The sequence below is a fragment of the Dermacentor silvarum genome, chromosome 2 (genome assembly GCF_013339745.2).
Source record: "Dermacentor silvarum isolate Dsil-2018 chromosome 2, BIME_Dsil_1.4, whole genome shotgun sequence".
NCBI lineage: Eukaryota > Metazoa > Arthropoda > Arachnida > Ixodida > Ixodidae > Dermacentor > Dermacentor silvarum.
Genome location: NC_051155.1, coordinates 190,554,900 through 190,572,713, shown reverse-complemented (window position 1 = coordinate 190,572,713; position 17,814 = coordinate 190,554,900). Strand labels below are relative to the sequence as shown.

General features: G+C 45.5%; 3 non-coding genes across 3 annotated transcripts; 2 read left to right on the top strand and 1 right to left on the bottom strand.

Moving 5' to 3' along the window:
- The first annotated feature begins 5,772 nt into the window (after window positions 1-5,772).
- On the top strand, window positions 5,773-5,854 carry Trnas-gcu (transfer RNA serine (anticodon GCU)). Its single transcript has one exon. It is a non-coding gene; the product is annotated as a tRNA-Ser (tRNA).
- A 3,360-nt stretch (window positions 5,855-9,214) lies between these two features.
- Trnas-gcu (transfer RNA serine (anticodon GCU)) lies at window positions 9,215-9,296 on the top strand. The gene has a single exon. It is a non-coding gene; the product is annotated as a tRNA-Ser (tRNA).
- A 3,507-nt stretch (window positions 9,297-12,803) lies between these two features.
- On the bottom strand, window positions 12,804-12,885 carry Trnas-gcu (transfer RNA serine (anticodon GCU)). The gene has a single exon. It is a non-coding gene; the product is annotated as a tRNA-Ser (tRNA).
- Between the last annotated feature and the right edge of the window lie 4,929 nt (window positions 12,886-17,814).

Here is a 17,814-nt window from a genome sequence, read left to right as displayed (position 1 = left end):
CCGCCCTGGCGCCTTACTTGCACCATTAGGAGATATCGAGGGATAAGGGCCGGTGGCAGGCTGCAATGACAAAGGGTCGCACACGCGTCTAGTGTCTTTGCGCGAAGGCTGGCTATACTGTGGAAGACCTACCACATCAGCTCCGCGTCGGTGAGGACCATGCACTAGTGCACGTACCAGGCAGACCGCCGCTCTGCCTCCGGTACCACGGCACCGGCCACATACGGCGCGAGTGCCGAGTTCCACGCTGCGGGCTCTGTCGTCGTTACGGCCACAACGAGACCCAGTGCGTGCGTAGTTACGCCAACGTAACAGGGCTGGCAGAAATGACACCGTGAATGAGCACCTCATGGACCAGGCCGACGCGGAGGAAACCACCAGTGGGGGCGGTTTCCATCAAGTTCTGGAAGCCAGCCATCAGCGGAAACCGTCGTTTGAAAAAGCTGGAGAAACGAAAGACAGTGAGGACGGTAAGGTCAATGACCTACAAGAGCCAAAAGAAGACGACAAAGCCGTTGGCAACACAGTGCTCCTGCGACCGCGATGAGACCTATGAGTTCGAGCATAGCAAGGAAGAAGCTGACAAAGACGGAGGAAAAGCGCCACTTCTGCGATCTCAAAGAGGCCGCGTGAAGGGTCTGAAGACATCGGCAACAGCGACGAAGCCTCTGCTGGTGAGCCACTCCCGAAGACGGCAGTCGTCAGAAGTTCGTTTAAAGTGAAACCCAACGTGACGCCAGAACAAAGAGCGGCACCGACAGTGCCTCCGCGTTAGCGGGGCTGCTGTCCGGAATACGACTAAGAGGCTGAACAACGGACGGACAAGCAGCGAGTGTCGCCAATGTGTGACGCTAAGGAAGACGCCTCGACCTCGCCTCAAAAGCGAAGCCACTCTTGTAGGGCGGTGAGAGACTGTAAGTCTGAGTCCGAAAATATGAACCAATCGCAGTGCGGTCGGCTTGACCCATCGCTTTCAATGATTTCTAGATCAGCGTCAGCGTTTCGCATAGGTACGCTTAACGTAAGAGGGTTGACGGCAAGAAAGAGACAAGTCCAGTTAAAACGGCTGTTAACTGAAAATGACTTGGACATCTTAGCGCTACAAGAATTGAAAATTGAGAGCGAGGAGCAGACTAACCGCATGATTGATAATTATAAAGCAAACTTTAATGTCTGCGTGTGCCATGCCGTTGGAAGTCTGGGGATGTGTTATCTTTTAAAAAGGTCAGTTGGCATTATTGAAGAAAGTGTCATAACTTCACAAGACGGCAGATTAGCACTTTGTGATTTTGCTTTGCATGGTAAAAAATGGCGAATTATTTGCGTATACGCCCTTAATACCTGCTCCGACAGAAAATGCTTTTTTGATTACGTAGGTACTTTCTTAGAGTGTGATAGAATTGTAATGTTACTAGGAGATTTTAACTACGTTTGCATGCCCGAAAACACGGCTAATAATAATCCCGTTCGTGATAAAAGTGCACTACAGCTTCGTGCTTTAACAGAAAACTGTGACCTTGTAGACGTTGGTGATGTTCTTCGTGGGAATCATGTGCAGTTTACGCACTTTTTTCAGCTTCAAAGACACGCTAGATTAGACCGTGCGCATATTTCCGGTAGTATTTTGGCATTGTGTAGCAACTACATAGTTAAACATGTTAGCTTCAGTGACCATAGTCTTGTAATGGTTCCAAATAGGAAATAAAAGAAAAACAACTGCATTTAACTGGGATCTATGGAAATTAAATGAAAACCTTTTGAAAGACGAAACGTTGTTAAACTGGTGGTCAAAAGTGTAAAGAGGCTTTGCTTATTGATACATGTTTTATCGCGGTTTGGGAGAATTGTAAAAGTGAAGTTAAAATGTGTGCAATTGAGAGGTCAAGCGTCATACGGTACAAAGAAAGACAAAAAGAAAACGAGCTACAAGCCACACTTGATTATCTTTAATATGCAGATAGCACGATACCCGGATTGTTTAGAAAGAAATTAAAGAAGTGAAAAGACAGATGGAATGCATTGCGGAGGAACGATATAAAGGCGCCGTGGTAAGGGCACGTGCGGAAAGGTTCTTGGTGGGCGAAGCACCCACCAAACGCGCGCTCGCTGAAGAAAAGAGGTATGCCACAAGAAACGCGATTAAAGAAATACGATATCAGGACATGGTTTCGTCAGACCAGCAGGTTATCGAAATGGCTTTTCTTGAACGGTACCGAAGATTGTTGGGCAACGAAGTTGAAATGGAAGATCCGTTTGTAAAAGAGTTTCTGGCGCTTATGCCCAAACTAGACGAGGACGTTAACAATGATCTTGAAAGACCCATCACAATAAAGGAAGTTCAGCAAGCGATTGATGACCTTATAGTAACGGCAAGACACTTGGACCAGACGGCATCGGGGCAGCCTTTATAAGTTTTTCAAGGCAGAAATGTCAGAAATGCTTCATCGTGCCATAACAGAGGCCTATGACGTTAAACAAGTGCCCATATCTTTTAGGAAAAGCCATATTATACTTATACCGAAAACTGAAGACCCTGAGAGATTGCAGTCGGTGAAAAATTACAGGCCCATAAGTCTGACAAATGTCGACTATAAAGTGTATATGAAGGTCATTGCAACAAGACTTCAAACAGTAATTACGGGTATTGTTGGTGCACACCAAACGTGCGGAATAAGAGGAAGTATCTTTAACAATATTCATACTGCAAGAACAGTTTTGGAGTGCTGTGAAGCGTCAGGTGGCCGTATAGCCATGATTCAATTAGATTTGGAAAAAGCATTTGGCAGGGTGTGTCATAGCATACTTTTTGCACTGCTGGATTATGTCAATGTAGGCGCGGTAATAAGCGACGGTGTGAAAATGGCATATGATAATTGTCAGACTAAACTTGTAATTAACAAAAAACTCAGCGAAGACATAACCGTACGTTCTAGTGTCCGTCAAGGATGCCCCGCCTCAGCCTTATTGTTTGCTATTTATTTAGAGCCATTTTGTTTAAGAGTGCTGAACAATAAAAAAATAACCGGATATCAGTTTTTATCGCATGAAGTAAAGGTTTTGGCATATGCAGATGACATCGCGATTTTTTGTGAAAATAAGAGAGCATAAAAGAGGCGGTCAGTGACGCAAGAGCCTTCTGTAGACTCACTGGAAGCGCCATTAGTTGGCAAAAGTGTCTAGGATTTTGGCACGGGGCTTGGGAATCCAGACCAGACCAAATTGAAGGGATCAACTTTAGCACTTCTCCGTCCAAGTACCTGGGAATCCCATTAGGGTGCTATAACGAAAATGCCGAACAGTGGACTGACCAAATGGAACACATTAAGACACAGACAACAAGATGGGGTGGATGCGACCTGTCGATATTTGCGCGCGCAACGGTTTGCAATGTGTTTCTAGTGGCGAAAATTCTTTATATACTACAAGTGATATGCATGTCGAGAATGTGCGTGCAAAAGATTCACCGAGTTTTTGCTATCTTTATCTGGAGATCCACTTGGCAGCGGACCGGCAGGATAGATCTGTTTCACTCTGTTAAGAAGGGCGGGCTTGGCCTTTCGCACTTGTTACTTAAGCAGATTGTTTCACGATATTTTTTCTTGCGTGATCAAAGTGATGGTTTTATACGTACGGCCTTGCAAGTGCGCCTGCGGGATGCGCTGCCGGAGTACATTGCATCGTCCTTTCACGCACCGCATGTAGCGCCGAAAGGATTCTTGAAAGAAGTTGTTCATGCTGTTCGCTTTCTCAAAGTGCATTTTTCGCTCGATTATTTGTCATTAGTAACCAAAAAAGTTGCAGTGGCTTAGCTTGGCTATGCCAGGATATACGTAGCGTTAGCAAAGGTTCAGCTGATTATTCTTAGCTTTCCTGGTTGTCTCCTACGCTCAACCGCTAATTGCCAGGCAACTACTTCGGGAGCCGATGAGTCAAGCTTCTCCGTTCTTCTGCGCTGTTGAGCAGCATTTGCGCTCTCCTTCTCCATGGCTATACCACACTGGCAAACGCCAGTCAGAAGCGCAGCGGCTCCAGCGCAGTGTCAGATGGCGACTGCACAGCGAGCGGGCGCCGGCGCCAGTGCGTCTACCACGGCTACGACGTCACTCCTCTGGAATGCGCAGACCGGCGGCGGTGAGTCGCGCGCGGCGGCGGCGGAGTGCGCGAGAGGTGCCGGCTCCGGTGGCTCCGGTGCGCAAGCCGTGTGACATCACTGATCCTTGCGCATGCGCAGCACGGCTCTTGATGTGCCGCGCGAAACGGGCTTGGCTAGGCCAGTGTAGCTAACGCTACAAAAAACGACGACGCTCGAGCCACTGCTGCTGATGATAGTTTCATGAAACGCGCACTTTTTACGGCTGGCTTAAACAGCTTCGTTGTAAATAGTTGCAGTGGCTTAGCTCGGCTATGCCAGGATATACGTAGCGTTAGCAAAGGTTCAGCTGAAGGTCCGAGTCGCACTGGCGCTTTCGCTGAGTTTCGCAGTATATTCAGTCGATCGGCGAGCCTTGACGTCATCGACGGCGTTTTGTTGTTGCTGCAGGGGTGGTCGGGCACGTCGCTCACCCTCCTGGCGACGCCGCTTTGCTAGACGTTCGTCCCTTTGCTCCAGTGTCTCCGCAGCACGTTTAGCCTTCTTCTGTTCATTCCTCCTACGCTCAACCGCTAATTGCCAGGCAACTACTTCGGGATCCGATGAGTCAAGCTTCTCCGTTCTTCTGCGCTGTTGAGCAGCATTTGCGCTCTCCTTCTCCATGGCTATACCACACTGGCAAACGCCAGTCAGAAGCGCAGCGGCTCCAACGCAGTGTCAGACGGCGACTGCACAGCGAGCGCGCGCCGGCGCCAGTGCGTCTACCACGGCTACGACGTCACTCCTCTGGAATGCGCAGACCGGCGGCGGTGAGTCGCGCGCGGCGGCGGCGGAGTGCGCGAGAGGTGCCGGCTCCGGTGGCTCCGGTGCGCAAGCCGTGTGACATCACTGATTCTTGCGCATGCGCAGCACGGCTCTTGATGTGCCGCGCGAAACGGGCTTGGCTAGGCCAGTGTAGCTAACGCTACAAAAACAACTGTATAAGGATTTAGTTGACGTGTTATGCCCTGTACCTTTGTATCGGGCAGAGTATGCCTTAGGACCCGAACGGGATGTATTGAAACGTGTAAAGAAAATGCCTATCAGAGCATCAACTAAAAGATTTTTCTTTCTGCTGCACAGTGGCACGCTCCCTGTTGAACCATGGTTAAAAGAATAAGGTATTTATCTACCTTGGGGTGTAAATTGTATGATATGCAATAGGCCAGAAACAATTGAACACATTTTCTTGGATTGCTCGGATTCAATTTTCTTGTGGGACGTCTTACAGAGGACATTTAAAAAGGATTTCCCGCTCACGCCATTCGGAATTCGGTTCTTGCCTTTTGAACAAACAGGAGGCGTGCCAAGTGATATGATGATGCTGGTAACCATGCATAGTGTCTGGAAAACAAGAATGGATATTAGACACGAACATGTTGATCCCAAGCCAGCGAAGATATATTTTGCTGAAACTATTACATATCTTAGAGATGTGTTCAAGGCTCTTAACGAGTCACCTGAATGGCTGCATATGATTGAAAAATTATTGGAGATTAAACCTTACTAACCAAGCTACACGGGACATGCTGTCAGTCCCGGTTTTACTACGTGTAGAGATTTGTCTAGTTATGTTGAATTCAGAGATATGAATTCTTGTGTGACGTGTACTTGACGAAATCCAGAAACAAAGGGAAAAAAAAGACGAGGTGGCCGAGTGGTTAAGGCGTTGGACTGCTAGTCCAATGGGCTCTGCCCGCGTGGGTTCGAATCCCATCCTCGTCGCATATAGTGTGCCTGTTTTTTTTTGTTCTTTTTTTTTTGTTTTTTGGTATAAGGAACTTTGCTGCTACGAAAGAACAGGGAGAATGTCGTAATAACTCTGTGGTGAATTGTGTGGGAGCCTGCGGCAACGTGTCGGTAGGGCACACCACGCCTGCTGCTGCTGTTTCCGAGAGGTTGGCGAGCTGCCATTTCCCGCTTTCTGCAGCCTTATCGGATACCGTTCGGGCGGGGCTGATTTCCAGGTTGTCGAGCGCTTTGCGGAGGCTGGCTGTCGGTAGGACGAGGTGACCCAGCACTTACGCAATGACCGTGTATTAGTTGTCTTAGGTGACTTTAATTTTGTGTGTCGTGGTCAGGATCGGTCGACTACAAGGCAACGCCATGATACCAGCGCTGACGTTTTGAATGCCATGACATGCGACTACCAGCTTGTTGATGTAGGGGATCATGAAAAGGTCTCTTTTCGCTACACACATTTTCAAGGTACATCTCATGCAAGGCTTGATCGGATTTATGTATCTTTACCTATCCTCCCTAGACTATACGGCTACAGTGTGCACCCTGTGTTCTTCAGTGATCATTGTTTAGTGTCGGTTTGTTTGGGCAACCGGCAGTGCCAAAGTTCGCGAATGAACTGGGATTTATGGAAAATTAACAATCAGTTACTCTTACATAAGCCTTTTCTCAAGCGCGTCCCGGAAATTCTTATTGACGTTTCAAGTCGTAGTTTTTTATCTGTTTTTGCGCAATGGGAGATATTCAAGCAAGAAGTTAAAATGACAGCCATTGAAGAAGCTTCCATATTGTCTTTTGAGAAAAAAGGAAAATATAAAGAGTTGTGCAAGTTGCTAGATAAGCTACACGAACTTGAATGCCTGCATCCTGGCAAGTATATTGAGGACATTTACAACGTTAAGGTACAAATGCAGACAATGGACACTGAGAGATACAGAGGTGCACTAGTTCGAGCGCGTACTCGTCGGTATTTGGAGCAACAGCCTTGTAGTCGTTCGCTTGGTGATGAGCGTCGGCATGCTCTGTCGAAGCAAGTTCTCGAGATAGAGTATACCGGAGCGATTGTTAATGACCAGGATACAATAATGAAAGCGTTCACGGATCATTACGAGAATATCTTTCAGTCTCATAAAGTAATTAAGAGTGAAGCTGTAACGGAAAACTTTATTTCGTTGCTGCCACAGCTCAGTCAAGAAGAATGTGATGACGTTGATAGAGACATAAGTTTTAAGGAAGTGGAAGCAACCATTGCTTCGCTAACTAAAGGCAATACTGCTGGGCCTGATGGCTTGAGTGCGGAATTTTATCAGTGTTTCTGCTCTATATTGGCTCCCTTTCTGCTTAAACTGTATGAAGAAGCTTACAGGATTGGATACCTACCTGCCACGCTCTATCAAGGGCACACAGTACTTATCCCAAAAAGCAGTGATGTAACAAAATTGCAGAAAGTTGAGGGATATCGCCCCATATCACTTTGCAACGTGGATTATAAAATATTTGCTAAGATATTAGCTAGTCGCCTTCAAGAAGTAATTCGATCATTGGTGGGAGACCATCAAACATGTGGCATTAGAGAAAGATCAATTCAGACAAATATCCACATTGCACGGTCTGTGCTAGAGTGTGTGACAGACAGTGCGGGTCAGGTTGCAATAGTTCAGGTTGATTTGGCAAAAGCATTTGATAAAGTTAATCACTGCTTCTTGTTTAGTGTTTTAGAGCACATAAACATTGGATCTCTTCTTTTTAAAGGCATCTCCATGTGTTATGCTAATGGCACAACAAGGCTAATAGTTAATGGTTGTCTATCTGAATCTATCTACCTCAGGGCATCAGTAAGGCAAGGTTGTCCCTTGTCACCTTTATTATTCGCTCTGTACTTGGAACCGCTTTGTGCACGAATTTTGAAGGATCATACCTTTCACGGGTTCAGATTGTTATCCAATGAGGTCCGGGTACTTGCCTATGCAGATGACATAGCCTTCTTCTGCGCTGACAAGAAAAGTGTGGAGACTGCCCTTGCCATAACGCAGCAGTTTTGCTCAGCTTCTGGTGCAACTGTGAACTTTGAGAAGAGTTCCCGATTTTGGTTGAGTCAATGGTGTACAATGCCAACTCACTTCGCTGGTATTCAGTGGAGGCAAGACCTCAGGTACTTAGGTGTACCCCTCTCTCAATATCGCAACACTAGTCCTCACTGGTCAGCAGAAGTTGCAGAAGTACAACGTAAGGTTAACAACTGGCAGGGGCGGCAGTTGTCCATATTTGGCCGAGCTGAAGCTTGCAATCTGTTTCTAGCAGCTCGACTAATGTATGTCCTGCAGGTATTACTCTGCTCGCGACTTAGGCTGCAAGCTTTCCATCATGTGTTTGCTACCTATGTATGGAGCTCACGTGTTGAAACCATGCGGCGTGATAACCTTTTTCTTCCTCTTGAGAGTGGTGGTCTTGGCCTAGTTCACCTTTTTGTGAGGCAACTTGTCTCCCGGTTATTCTTCTTACGTGATGTAAACAGTCCTTTTCTAAGAGAGATGTTACAACTTCGATTAATGAATTACCTTCCAGAAATAGTTGTGTCGTCATCTGTCAGTGATGCACCACCTGCTCCTTGGGGCTTCTTGAAAGAGTTTGTTGAAGGCTTTCACTTTCTTGAAGCTTGCTTTAGCTTGGATTATATTTTCACTGCATCCCGTAAAGAAATTTCTGCTGCACTGATAGACACATTGTTTCCTGTTCCCCATTATCGTGCGCCTTATTTGGAATGTTGCTACTTAGATGAACTCAAGCGTGTCCGTCGAATGATCATTCCTCCAGGGATCAAAACCTTTTTCTTTAAATTACATTCGGCAACCCTTCCTGTCAAAACCTGGTTAGAAAAAAGGAGCTGTTTCATGCCGTGGTCTACAAACTGCCGTTTGTGTCCACATGCTGAAACGATTGATCACTGTTTTGTCGATTGTAGGGATGCCGCGTTCTTCTGGGACATTCTCCAAAGAACACTTAAAAAAGATTTAGACATCACACCATACACAATTCGTTTCTTACCTTTTAAAGATTCCTGTGACCCACCATATGACATGTTCATAGTACTTGGTCTGCATAGTCTTTGCCGAAGTAGAATGTGTGACAGGCACGCTGAACCACCGCGAAGCACTCGGTCGTTTTTTCGGGAATCTGCTGCCTACGTCCGTAGTGTTTACTCTGCTCAAGAAACAGCGCCGGACTGGATGCCTTTATTGGACGCGTGCACATGCTTGCCTGACTTTTGAATATGTACCTGTAGCGCCTTGTTTCTTGTGTTGCTGAAGAGTCTGCTCCCATGTAATAAAAAAAAAAAAAAGAAGGGACGAGGTGGTCGAGTGGTTAAGGCGTTGGACTGCTAATCCAATGGGCTCTGCCCGCGTGGGTTCGAATCCCATCCTCGTCGCAAAGAGCGTGCCTATTTCTTTTTTGGTATATGCTGCTACGAAAGAACAAGGAGAATGCCATAATAACTCGTGGTGCATTGCGTCGGAGCGTGCGGCAACGTGTCGGTAGGGCACAGCACGCCTGCTGCTGTTTCCGAGAGGTCACTCACTCACCAGTCACTCCCTCACCAGAGCAGGAATTGACCTCCCTGGTGCAGTATTCGGCCGCTACCTCGCTAATGACTCCTACAATTTACGGAGTAGGATTTCTACTCCATAAGGACATAGCGGGTAACATTGATGAATTCTACAGCATTAAAGGGACACTAAAGAGAAACAGGAAATTCAGCTGGAATAAAATACGGACCTTCAGGAATGCATGCAGCTTTTGTTGGGTGCAAAAATATGGGTTATTAGCGGATAAATTCGTAAAACCTTTGCCGTGCAACAATGGCGATGTACGTTAGCGACCATAAGGCCATGGTCCCTGTGGTCACTAAATAAATGAAAACCACTGGATCGTATATATTTCTCATTCTTTAATTGTTCAAATAACTAATTACACCATCACATCTTAATAGTCATGATTGGAAATACATAATTCCCGCCATAGTACAGCTTCGCTGGTCTTCCATCTCCACCCCAGTGGAGGCTGACAGGCTGACAGTTTTTTTTTTCCTTTCCCCCTTTTCTTTTATTGCGATAGCAATTATACGGACACTTCAAGCAGATTTCTGCCGTCGGCGTCGCCGTCGCCGTGAGGCTCCGTACTAAGTCCAAGGGCGATAAAATCGTCGCCGCTAATGTGTTCTCCGACTGCTTTTCTTCCGTTTATACTAATAACGACATACATGCGCAGTTGTATAATACTTTAAGCCGTACAACACAATCATTCTTCCTGTTACCAGCTACACCAAATGAAGTGTTTTCCACGACTACTAATCTTAAAAATAAAGGGCTTGGCTTAGATAAAATTTGTATAAAGCATTTAAAACTGGTTGCACATTTAGGTTCCTGCACGCTCTGTAATATTATCAACATAATCTTTAAAATTGGAAATATTTTAACTGCGCTAGAAACAGGGACAAAGGAGGACGAAAAAGACACCTAGCCCAACTTTGTGCACTACTAATATTTAAACACGGCTCATTCCCTTCATTTAAAAAAAAAAGAAACGCTAAGATTATTCCTGCTTTTTAAGAAAAAGGCCGACAGACAAACCATTACTAATTAGTAGTAAACTCACTGAGAAATTATTTGTTAAACGTCTTAATAAGTACTTAACAAAGTTTAAGTTGCTAAAAAACAACCAATTTGGTTTCCGCCCGGCAAGTTCCACTAATATTGCTGTGCTCTCTCTAACTGACTACCCAAAAAAATGTATCGATTCGGGAAACTTAGTCGGATCTGTTTCTTTAGACTTCACTAAAGCTTTTCACACAGTTAACCATCAATTCCTGTTTAATAAACTTGAGTCTTTTGGTATAACCGGTCCTGCTCTCAAATTCTTAAAAAATTGCTTACTTGACCAGCAATACACAGTACATTTAGCAAATACGTTCTCTCATACAAAATGTGTTAACCAGGGTGTGCCACAGGGCTCAGTTCTAGGTCCTTTGCTTTTCGTTCTTTATATTAATGATCTTCCGGATTCTCTTAGCTCCTCCAACTACGGTCATTGCGTTTTATACGCAGATGACACAACCATATCTTCATCTGGTAAATCTATTACTGCTCTTACTTCAAAGTTAAAAATTGCATTGAGTAGCATTATGAAATGGTGTAGCAACAATTACTTAGGTCTTAATCCTCTAACAACTAAATATATGTTGTTTAAAAGTGCTCAGAGGCCCTTAATTTTTATTCGTGAACTAAGGCTTGGAATTCATTCAATTCCCGCTTGCACTCATGTTACTTTTCTTGGCATTCATCTTGACTCTAACCTTACATTTCGATGTCACTTCCAACTTGTCAAGCAGAAGACTGCGTTTGGTATCCGCGCATGAATCAAAGCTCGCCCTTTTTGTTCTCGTGAGGCTCTACTAGCGTTGTATTTTGCTTTCATTCATAGTCACATTAATTACAGTATTGTTTCATGGGGAAACACGTACGCTTGTCACTTATCATCAATTCAACATATCCAAAATCAGTCAATACGCATTATCACTTCTAGTTCCATGCAATCCACTGCCTCTGTGCTACTTCGTGTTACTTAAATCTGTTACTTCGCTTGTACAATATCTTGCCTGTTAATAATTTGTTACAGTTTAACATAGTCGTCTTACTCCACAAGTTGCTTCATAATAACCTTACGGTTCCGTTCATTGCAGATGAGCTTTTGCAGGATAAAAATGTACCCAGATTTGCGGCTAATAACAATTTCTTCCTACCCATTGTTCATACCCATCTCTGCAAAAAAAAGCACTGCAATTTCTCTTTGGAATGGATTACCATCAACTATTAAATCCTGTTCTTCTCTTATAATTTTTAAAAATTACCTTAGGTATAATTTCCTACGACAACTGTACTACGGTCCTGGCGATTTATCTTAGACTTCTCTCTCACATGCCACTTCTTGTGTTTCATCCGTGCTGTTTTCATCCATGCTTGTTCTCGGCTTTCTTTTTTGCCGTGATTTTTCATGTTTGCTTGATTTGAAATGAATTGTCGAATAATGTATTTAATCTGTTGATGTTGTTTGATAATAGTGTTCACTTGCTGCGTGTAGATATCACCATCGACGTTGTATAATTAACCGACGGTCCCACTATACAGTTCTTTCACTTTGGGACCCTCGTCTGTACATTTGTGATGTTGTAACTACTTTTTGGGAACTAATAAATCTGAATCTGGAAAAGGTAATTGAGGTCGCTGAGACAGGCCTTCGTGCCACAGGTGGACATAAATTAAATTCTCGATGGTAATCATGCCAGACTTTAGTATGACAATGATGCTTTCATCCCTATTATCATTTTTGTAGACTTCTTTCTCTATCTCGACTTTCCTGTCACTTTATCTCCCTCTCCCTTCTCTCCCTTGCGTAGGGTAGCAAACCGGATCTTTCCATCTGGTTAACCTCCTTGCCTTTCCCCTTTCCTCTGTTTCTCTGTCTCATTTGGTACTTCTTTACCGCAAAATTTCCGAAGTATGTAATTTTTTTCTAAAATAATTGAGCAGCTAAGAAACAATTCTCCTGGCCGTAGTTTCTGTTTTTCCTTTTTTTTCAAATGATATAGATTTAATTATGTACGCGAAGCGGTGGCCTAATCAGTACATTGCTACAGGCGATTAAAAATCGCCTGTAGCAGACAGCACAATTCGAACGCTTCAACACGATTACTCGAAGATGCTGATAGTACTTGTAGAAAAAATCAAAACACTCAATCGAATAAATTGCATTTGCTTGTAACTGGTACACATTGTGCTCGAAGCTACGCCAAAAAGTTTTGCAGCTCTCAAGATCGGTGATGCTCCTCTTCATCTGATCCTCGGCACTTCTTTGTGCAAATAAAAATGCAAAAACACAGCGACGAGGATGGGATTCGAACCCACGCGGGCAGAGCCCATTGGATTAGCAGTCCAACGCCTTAACCACTCGGCCACCTCGCCTGTTTGTTTGGACGCGTACGCAATGCGCCCAACTGGCGGCAGATCAGTGGCTCTGGTGATTATTGACTGACTGACTGACATGTTCATTCATTCATGCATTACCGTCGCGGCTGGTAATCGAACCCGTGACCTCGTGCTCAGCTGCAGAAGTCCAAAGCTGCTGAGCCAATCTCAGGATAATTTTTAACTAATCATTGAACCAGTAACAATTAATCATTCACTTATCATTCACTGCTTAATTATGTCATTCAGTAATCAGTTAACAAATAAATGAATAAATTATTATTAATTATTATTAGAGGATTCGTGTCTACGTCGCGAGAAAAATAGAACAAATTTCGTGGCTGGCACCCGTGCTATCTGAAACTATTCTTCATTGCCTAAACATGCTTGAACTGAGAGCGGTCCGTTCGTGATCTACACGGCGCTCTTTCAGAAGCGCATGTGTATATAGCCGACAGAAATCGAGCACACGTGGAAATGGAATAAAATATAAGAGCTTTAACAACTCGCCTTCTTTATGAAGACAGGAATCATATTTTCACATCGTGCTCGGCTATATCGCGTCGCATAAAACCCAGGAGGCGGCTGCTACGAAGACATCTGCACAGAATTGGGCGTGTGGCCCCGCGAAAATTTGCCAACGACACTCTGACAGACGGTAGTCCCAAGTTCTGTGCAAAACCATCACAACGAGCTCGTTTCCTCGCGTGCGTAAGGCTGGGAACAGGAGCCTTGCCCATCACAAGAGAGCTAACACGACGCCACCGGAATCACAAATGCTATTTCGCGAAAAACATGCACAGATACACGAATAGAACGTGTATGTCTGTGCCGGAACCTTCCCAAGTTTCGTATATGCTTCGTTTTACGGTGGGACGGGTGCCTGCCTGTTTGCACGCTGGCTGGATTTAGGATTCCATATCCGCAGCATTCGTCCTACTGAGACATATGCGGCAGCGTAAATTACTTTGCAGTTTGCGTTGCAGTTTGCACTGGACCAATACTCTCCTTTGTGGTCTCCCGAATAGTAGCCAGCTATTTGCTTTCTAGCACATGCCCGGACGATGATTACACGCCGGGTGCGCTTTTCCCAGTCCATACGAATGAGTACCACATGAATCTTGCATCGGAGATTAATTCCGAGTCTGGGGTTCAGCGACCTTATCCGCAAACATGAGTAACACGAAATATTGTGAATCAATAGGAGCCGACCTTAGATACCTGATCGATAATGCGACCGTGACCTGAGGAGATCAAAACAGAAGGCTCGCCGACCAGCCGTCTAGCAGAGAGAAAGAAGCGAAGCAAAAGCGAAAAGGCCGTGAAAGCGAAGGGCTGCAGATAGGCGGTGTATACGGTACGTTGGGATCACTCCTTGGCCAAACATCAAAGGCAATTGCGCTGCCGACATGCGGGCGACACGGCATTCGGTCACGCATGCAGGGCTTCCGTGCCAAGACATATTCGTGCAGAGACAGAAAGGAGGAAAACAAACAAACTGAAAAAAAAAGGTGGCCGGTGCTTTGGGATCGTCCCAGCCTAGGCGAAACTATATGGCGGAGGGGGAAGGCGGATCCGACTGTATAGCTAAGATGTCGTGACCCGTACTGAGATCGCCGCGCCCCTCCGATCGAAAAAAAAAAAAAAGGACAAACGAGACGCCGCGGCCCCAAGAGTGTCCCCGCATCTCCAAAGAGGGGAACACAGACACACACTGTTTTCTTTCAATGTTTCTTTCACATTACGGGCATATATATAGCAAGGTCAGGGCTGCGGCTTGCCGCTCAGTAGCCTGTATACCTTCTGGTGCTGCCTCTTCCTTCTTTGTGGAGCACCACGGGAAGCGTGTACGTACGCACAGATCGATGTTCTATACCAGAGTCGTGACGTCGGATCGACGTACAACAGTAGAAGCAACGCACGGACACGCTCAAGGCACACGCAATAGCACGACAAGCACACAGGCACATATGCCGTGCGAGGAGAGCTATGAGGTCGCAGTGGTGTGTGTGTGTGTGTGTGTGTGTGTGTGTGTGTGTGTGTGTGTGTGTGTGTGTGTGGTGTGTGTGTGTGTGTGTGGTGTGTGTGTGTGTGTGTGTGTGTGTGTGTGTGTGTGTGTGTGTGTGTGTGTGTGTGTGTGTGTGTGTGTGTGTGTGGTTTGTACGCGTATAGTTTGAGTTTGCCCAGACATCGGTGCGCGAAGCCGGGCAATTTACCGCTGCTTCGTGGACACCGAACATTGAGCACAAGTGATAATGTCGGTCGCTGCCGCCCCAACGTTCTAGCATTCTCTCCCGAAGAAGTAGGTCAATATCGCGCGCAAATATCAGCGCGCCCGGCCGTGAATAACAATAACGCACCTTTGGCACCTCGAAAAGAGCGGTATCATCTTTAGTCCGTTATGCTTTCTGGGAAGTCGACGAATGAATTGCAGTTACCGGCATACTTAGTTACTGCCCGCATAGATAAGCGATGATTGCCTTCTTCCCCTTCTTTTTGTTTTAATTTTATGACACTAGATCTATAAGAGACACTAGACTTGATAAGCGCGACGCGAACATGATTAGTAGATAAGCGTGATGGCAAAGAGAGATAAATGAATTCGTCACCGGAGAGTTACAGTGAGGCAATAGGCTTGTTCATTTCTTTTTACCCTTGGGTAAAAAGAAATGAACAAGTCTTTATTCTCACAAATTAACAAGTTTTTATTCTCCTAAAAACATCTCGCAGGCGCTTCTATCTAGCTACGACGGGTAGATCGGACTGGTGGGCCCGTTTCGCAACCTTTGAATCTCTCCTGGCTTTTATTACTAAGGAATCCTGGGTATTGCGTCGGTATCCCACTCACAGTGCGCCTGCTCCTTCCCACGCACTTCCTTCCTTTCCCCGTCGCTCGTATTGCCAAATAGTTTTGTTCACGAGCCCTTCAAAAATAAAGCATTTCTCTGTTCAATCAGTATGGCTACGACATTGCCAGCAATCGCGTGGGTGTAGCACCACCTGCACGCGTTGCAGCAGCTCTCTCCTGCCCTCCTGTTCCGCAGTTCTTGCGAAACAGGCCCTCAAGTTATCCTCCATGAAAATAGGCGAAACTGTTCTCAATCGATATTTAGTTTTGCTAACGCGCGTCACATATTCTTTTCAGGAAAAAAAATCAAACGACACAGACGCTCACGATATAGCGCCTGTTTCGTTGAAAGCGCGTACTCTTGTTCACGAGCCGATTTTCTTTCCACTCTGCGCTCTGCCTGTCCATAACAGAACGGCATATATTTTTCTTCGATTATAACTAAGATTATTTTTTACTGTCCCGGACTCACCATGTAATATATGTACAGAAGCCTATTATTCGGTTTCTTTTTCTTTTCTTTTCTTGCTCTTTTCTGTAACAGCACGTACGTGAGCAGTGGAACGCAAGCCGTCCTGAAGCCACCCACGCATAGACGCATAACTATAGAAGCAATGTATTGCAACCGCGCGGACTCTAAAAGAAACAGCCGTAGACTACGACTGACAGACGCACGTAGGGCGGCGCGAAGATTTTGGTGTTTGGACATGACGCTGAAGGACATTCAGATGAATTTCGTCTGACGTGAGGAGCAGAGAACGTGGAGGTTTTGTAGTACAGTTGGACGTAGCGTTCAAATATATATTCCGACGAAATTCCACAGACGTACGTAAGCCGAAAACGCGGAGGTCGTGCGTGGTTGGACATGGCGTTGAAATATATTCTCATGAAAATTCGAAGAAGCGGCCGCTTTCTATGAAACGGCTTTGCGCAGTGCTGCTTTCAACGCTGCTCCATTGTTTGTGTTCTGGACCAAGATTTCGTCGCTATTTTCTGCCCTGCTGGTGACAGCGCAGTTTAGCCTTGTCTCATGACCAGTTGCGTGGCAAGACTCTGTTGGCTTTCTTTCTTTTTTTATTCTCCTAACGCACTTCGCCTAACGCATTTGTGACACACTGGCTCCTGCGAGTCAACACGCTGTTATGTGATTTTGTCTAGCGTACTTATACGTCCCAACGCATATGATTTTCGGGGGCACAAAACGTCATGGTCTGATAACCGTCATGTAAGATTCAGCTTCGGAGAGCGAAGTACATTATTATGAAGTGTGCGAGTTTAAAGTGGCAAGCGAATCACTGCATAGGCCAGTTCTATTTCTTTTTCTTTTTTTTATTCGAACTGTACATGCTGAACCGAAGTTGTGGTGAGATGAACACCTTTTCATGCAGCTAAAGTTATATCGGTCGCGGTAGCTACCGGCTGCACACACGCGCTGTCCGGAAATATAGAAGTAAATATTACTGGCGCGACGAAATTCCTGAAGGTGTGTATCAGAAAAGGAAAGAATGACACACAATACACGACAGACAATGAATTTTATTAACAATCCATGGCAAAAAAAAAATCCCAGACTACAATATAATGTCGAATCACTAATACCGCTTACCGCATAAATAAATGAATTATAAAACAAGAACACTTATAGGGAAACAAAACGCGTTCTTCGGTCCTGCTCGTCAAGCGTAGTACACGACTGTGGCAAATGTTCGCGACCGCCATTACAAAGCCTCTTTTAGTTTCCTCTACTGGTGGACCACATGACTATACATCGAATTTGCCAAGGACGTCCGCTGGTGCCGGCCTAAATCGATACGAACGACGTCTTTTTCATCGGGAGAGAGAGAGGACGATGGCAAACGGGGCCGTATAGGTGAAGTCCCGTGCGCAGGTCGATGGCGCTGGTATACAAGGAAAGCACCCAGAGGGTCTTATCTGTTTACACGAGACCAACAGGCGTCGCGTATAGTAGGCACAAGTACGCCGTTGTTGACGTGTTCGGTGAGGCCCACATGTCTAATCGATGGTTGAGCGCACGAAAGCTTATCGCATTTGTTACAGATTAGGTGCAAAATGCAACC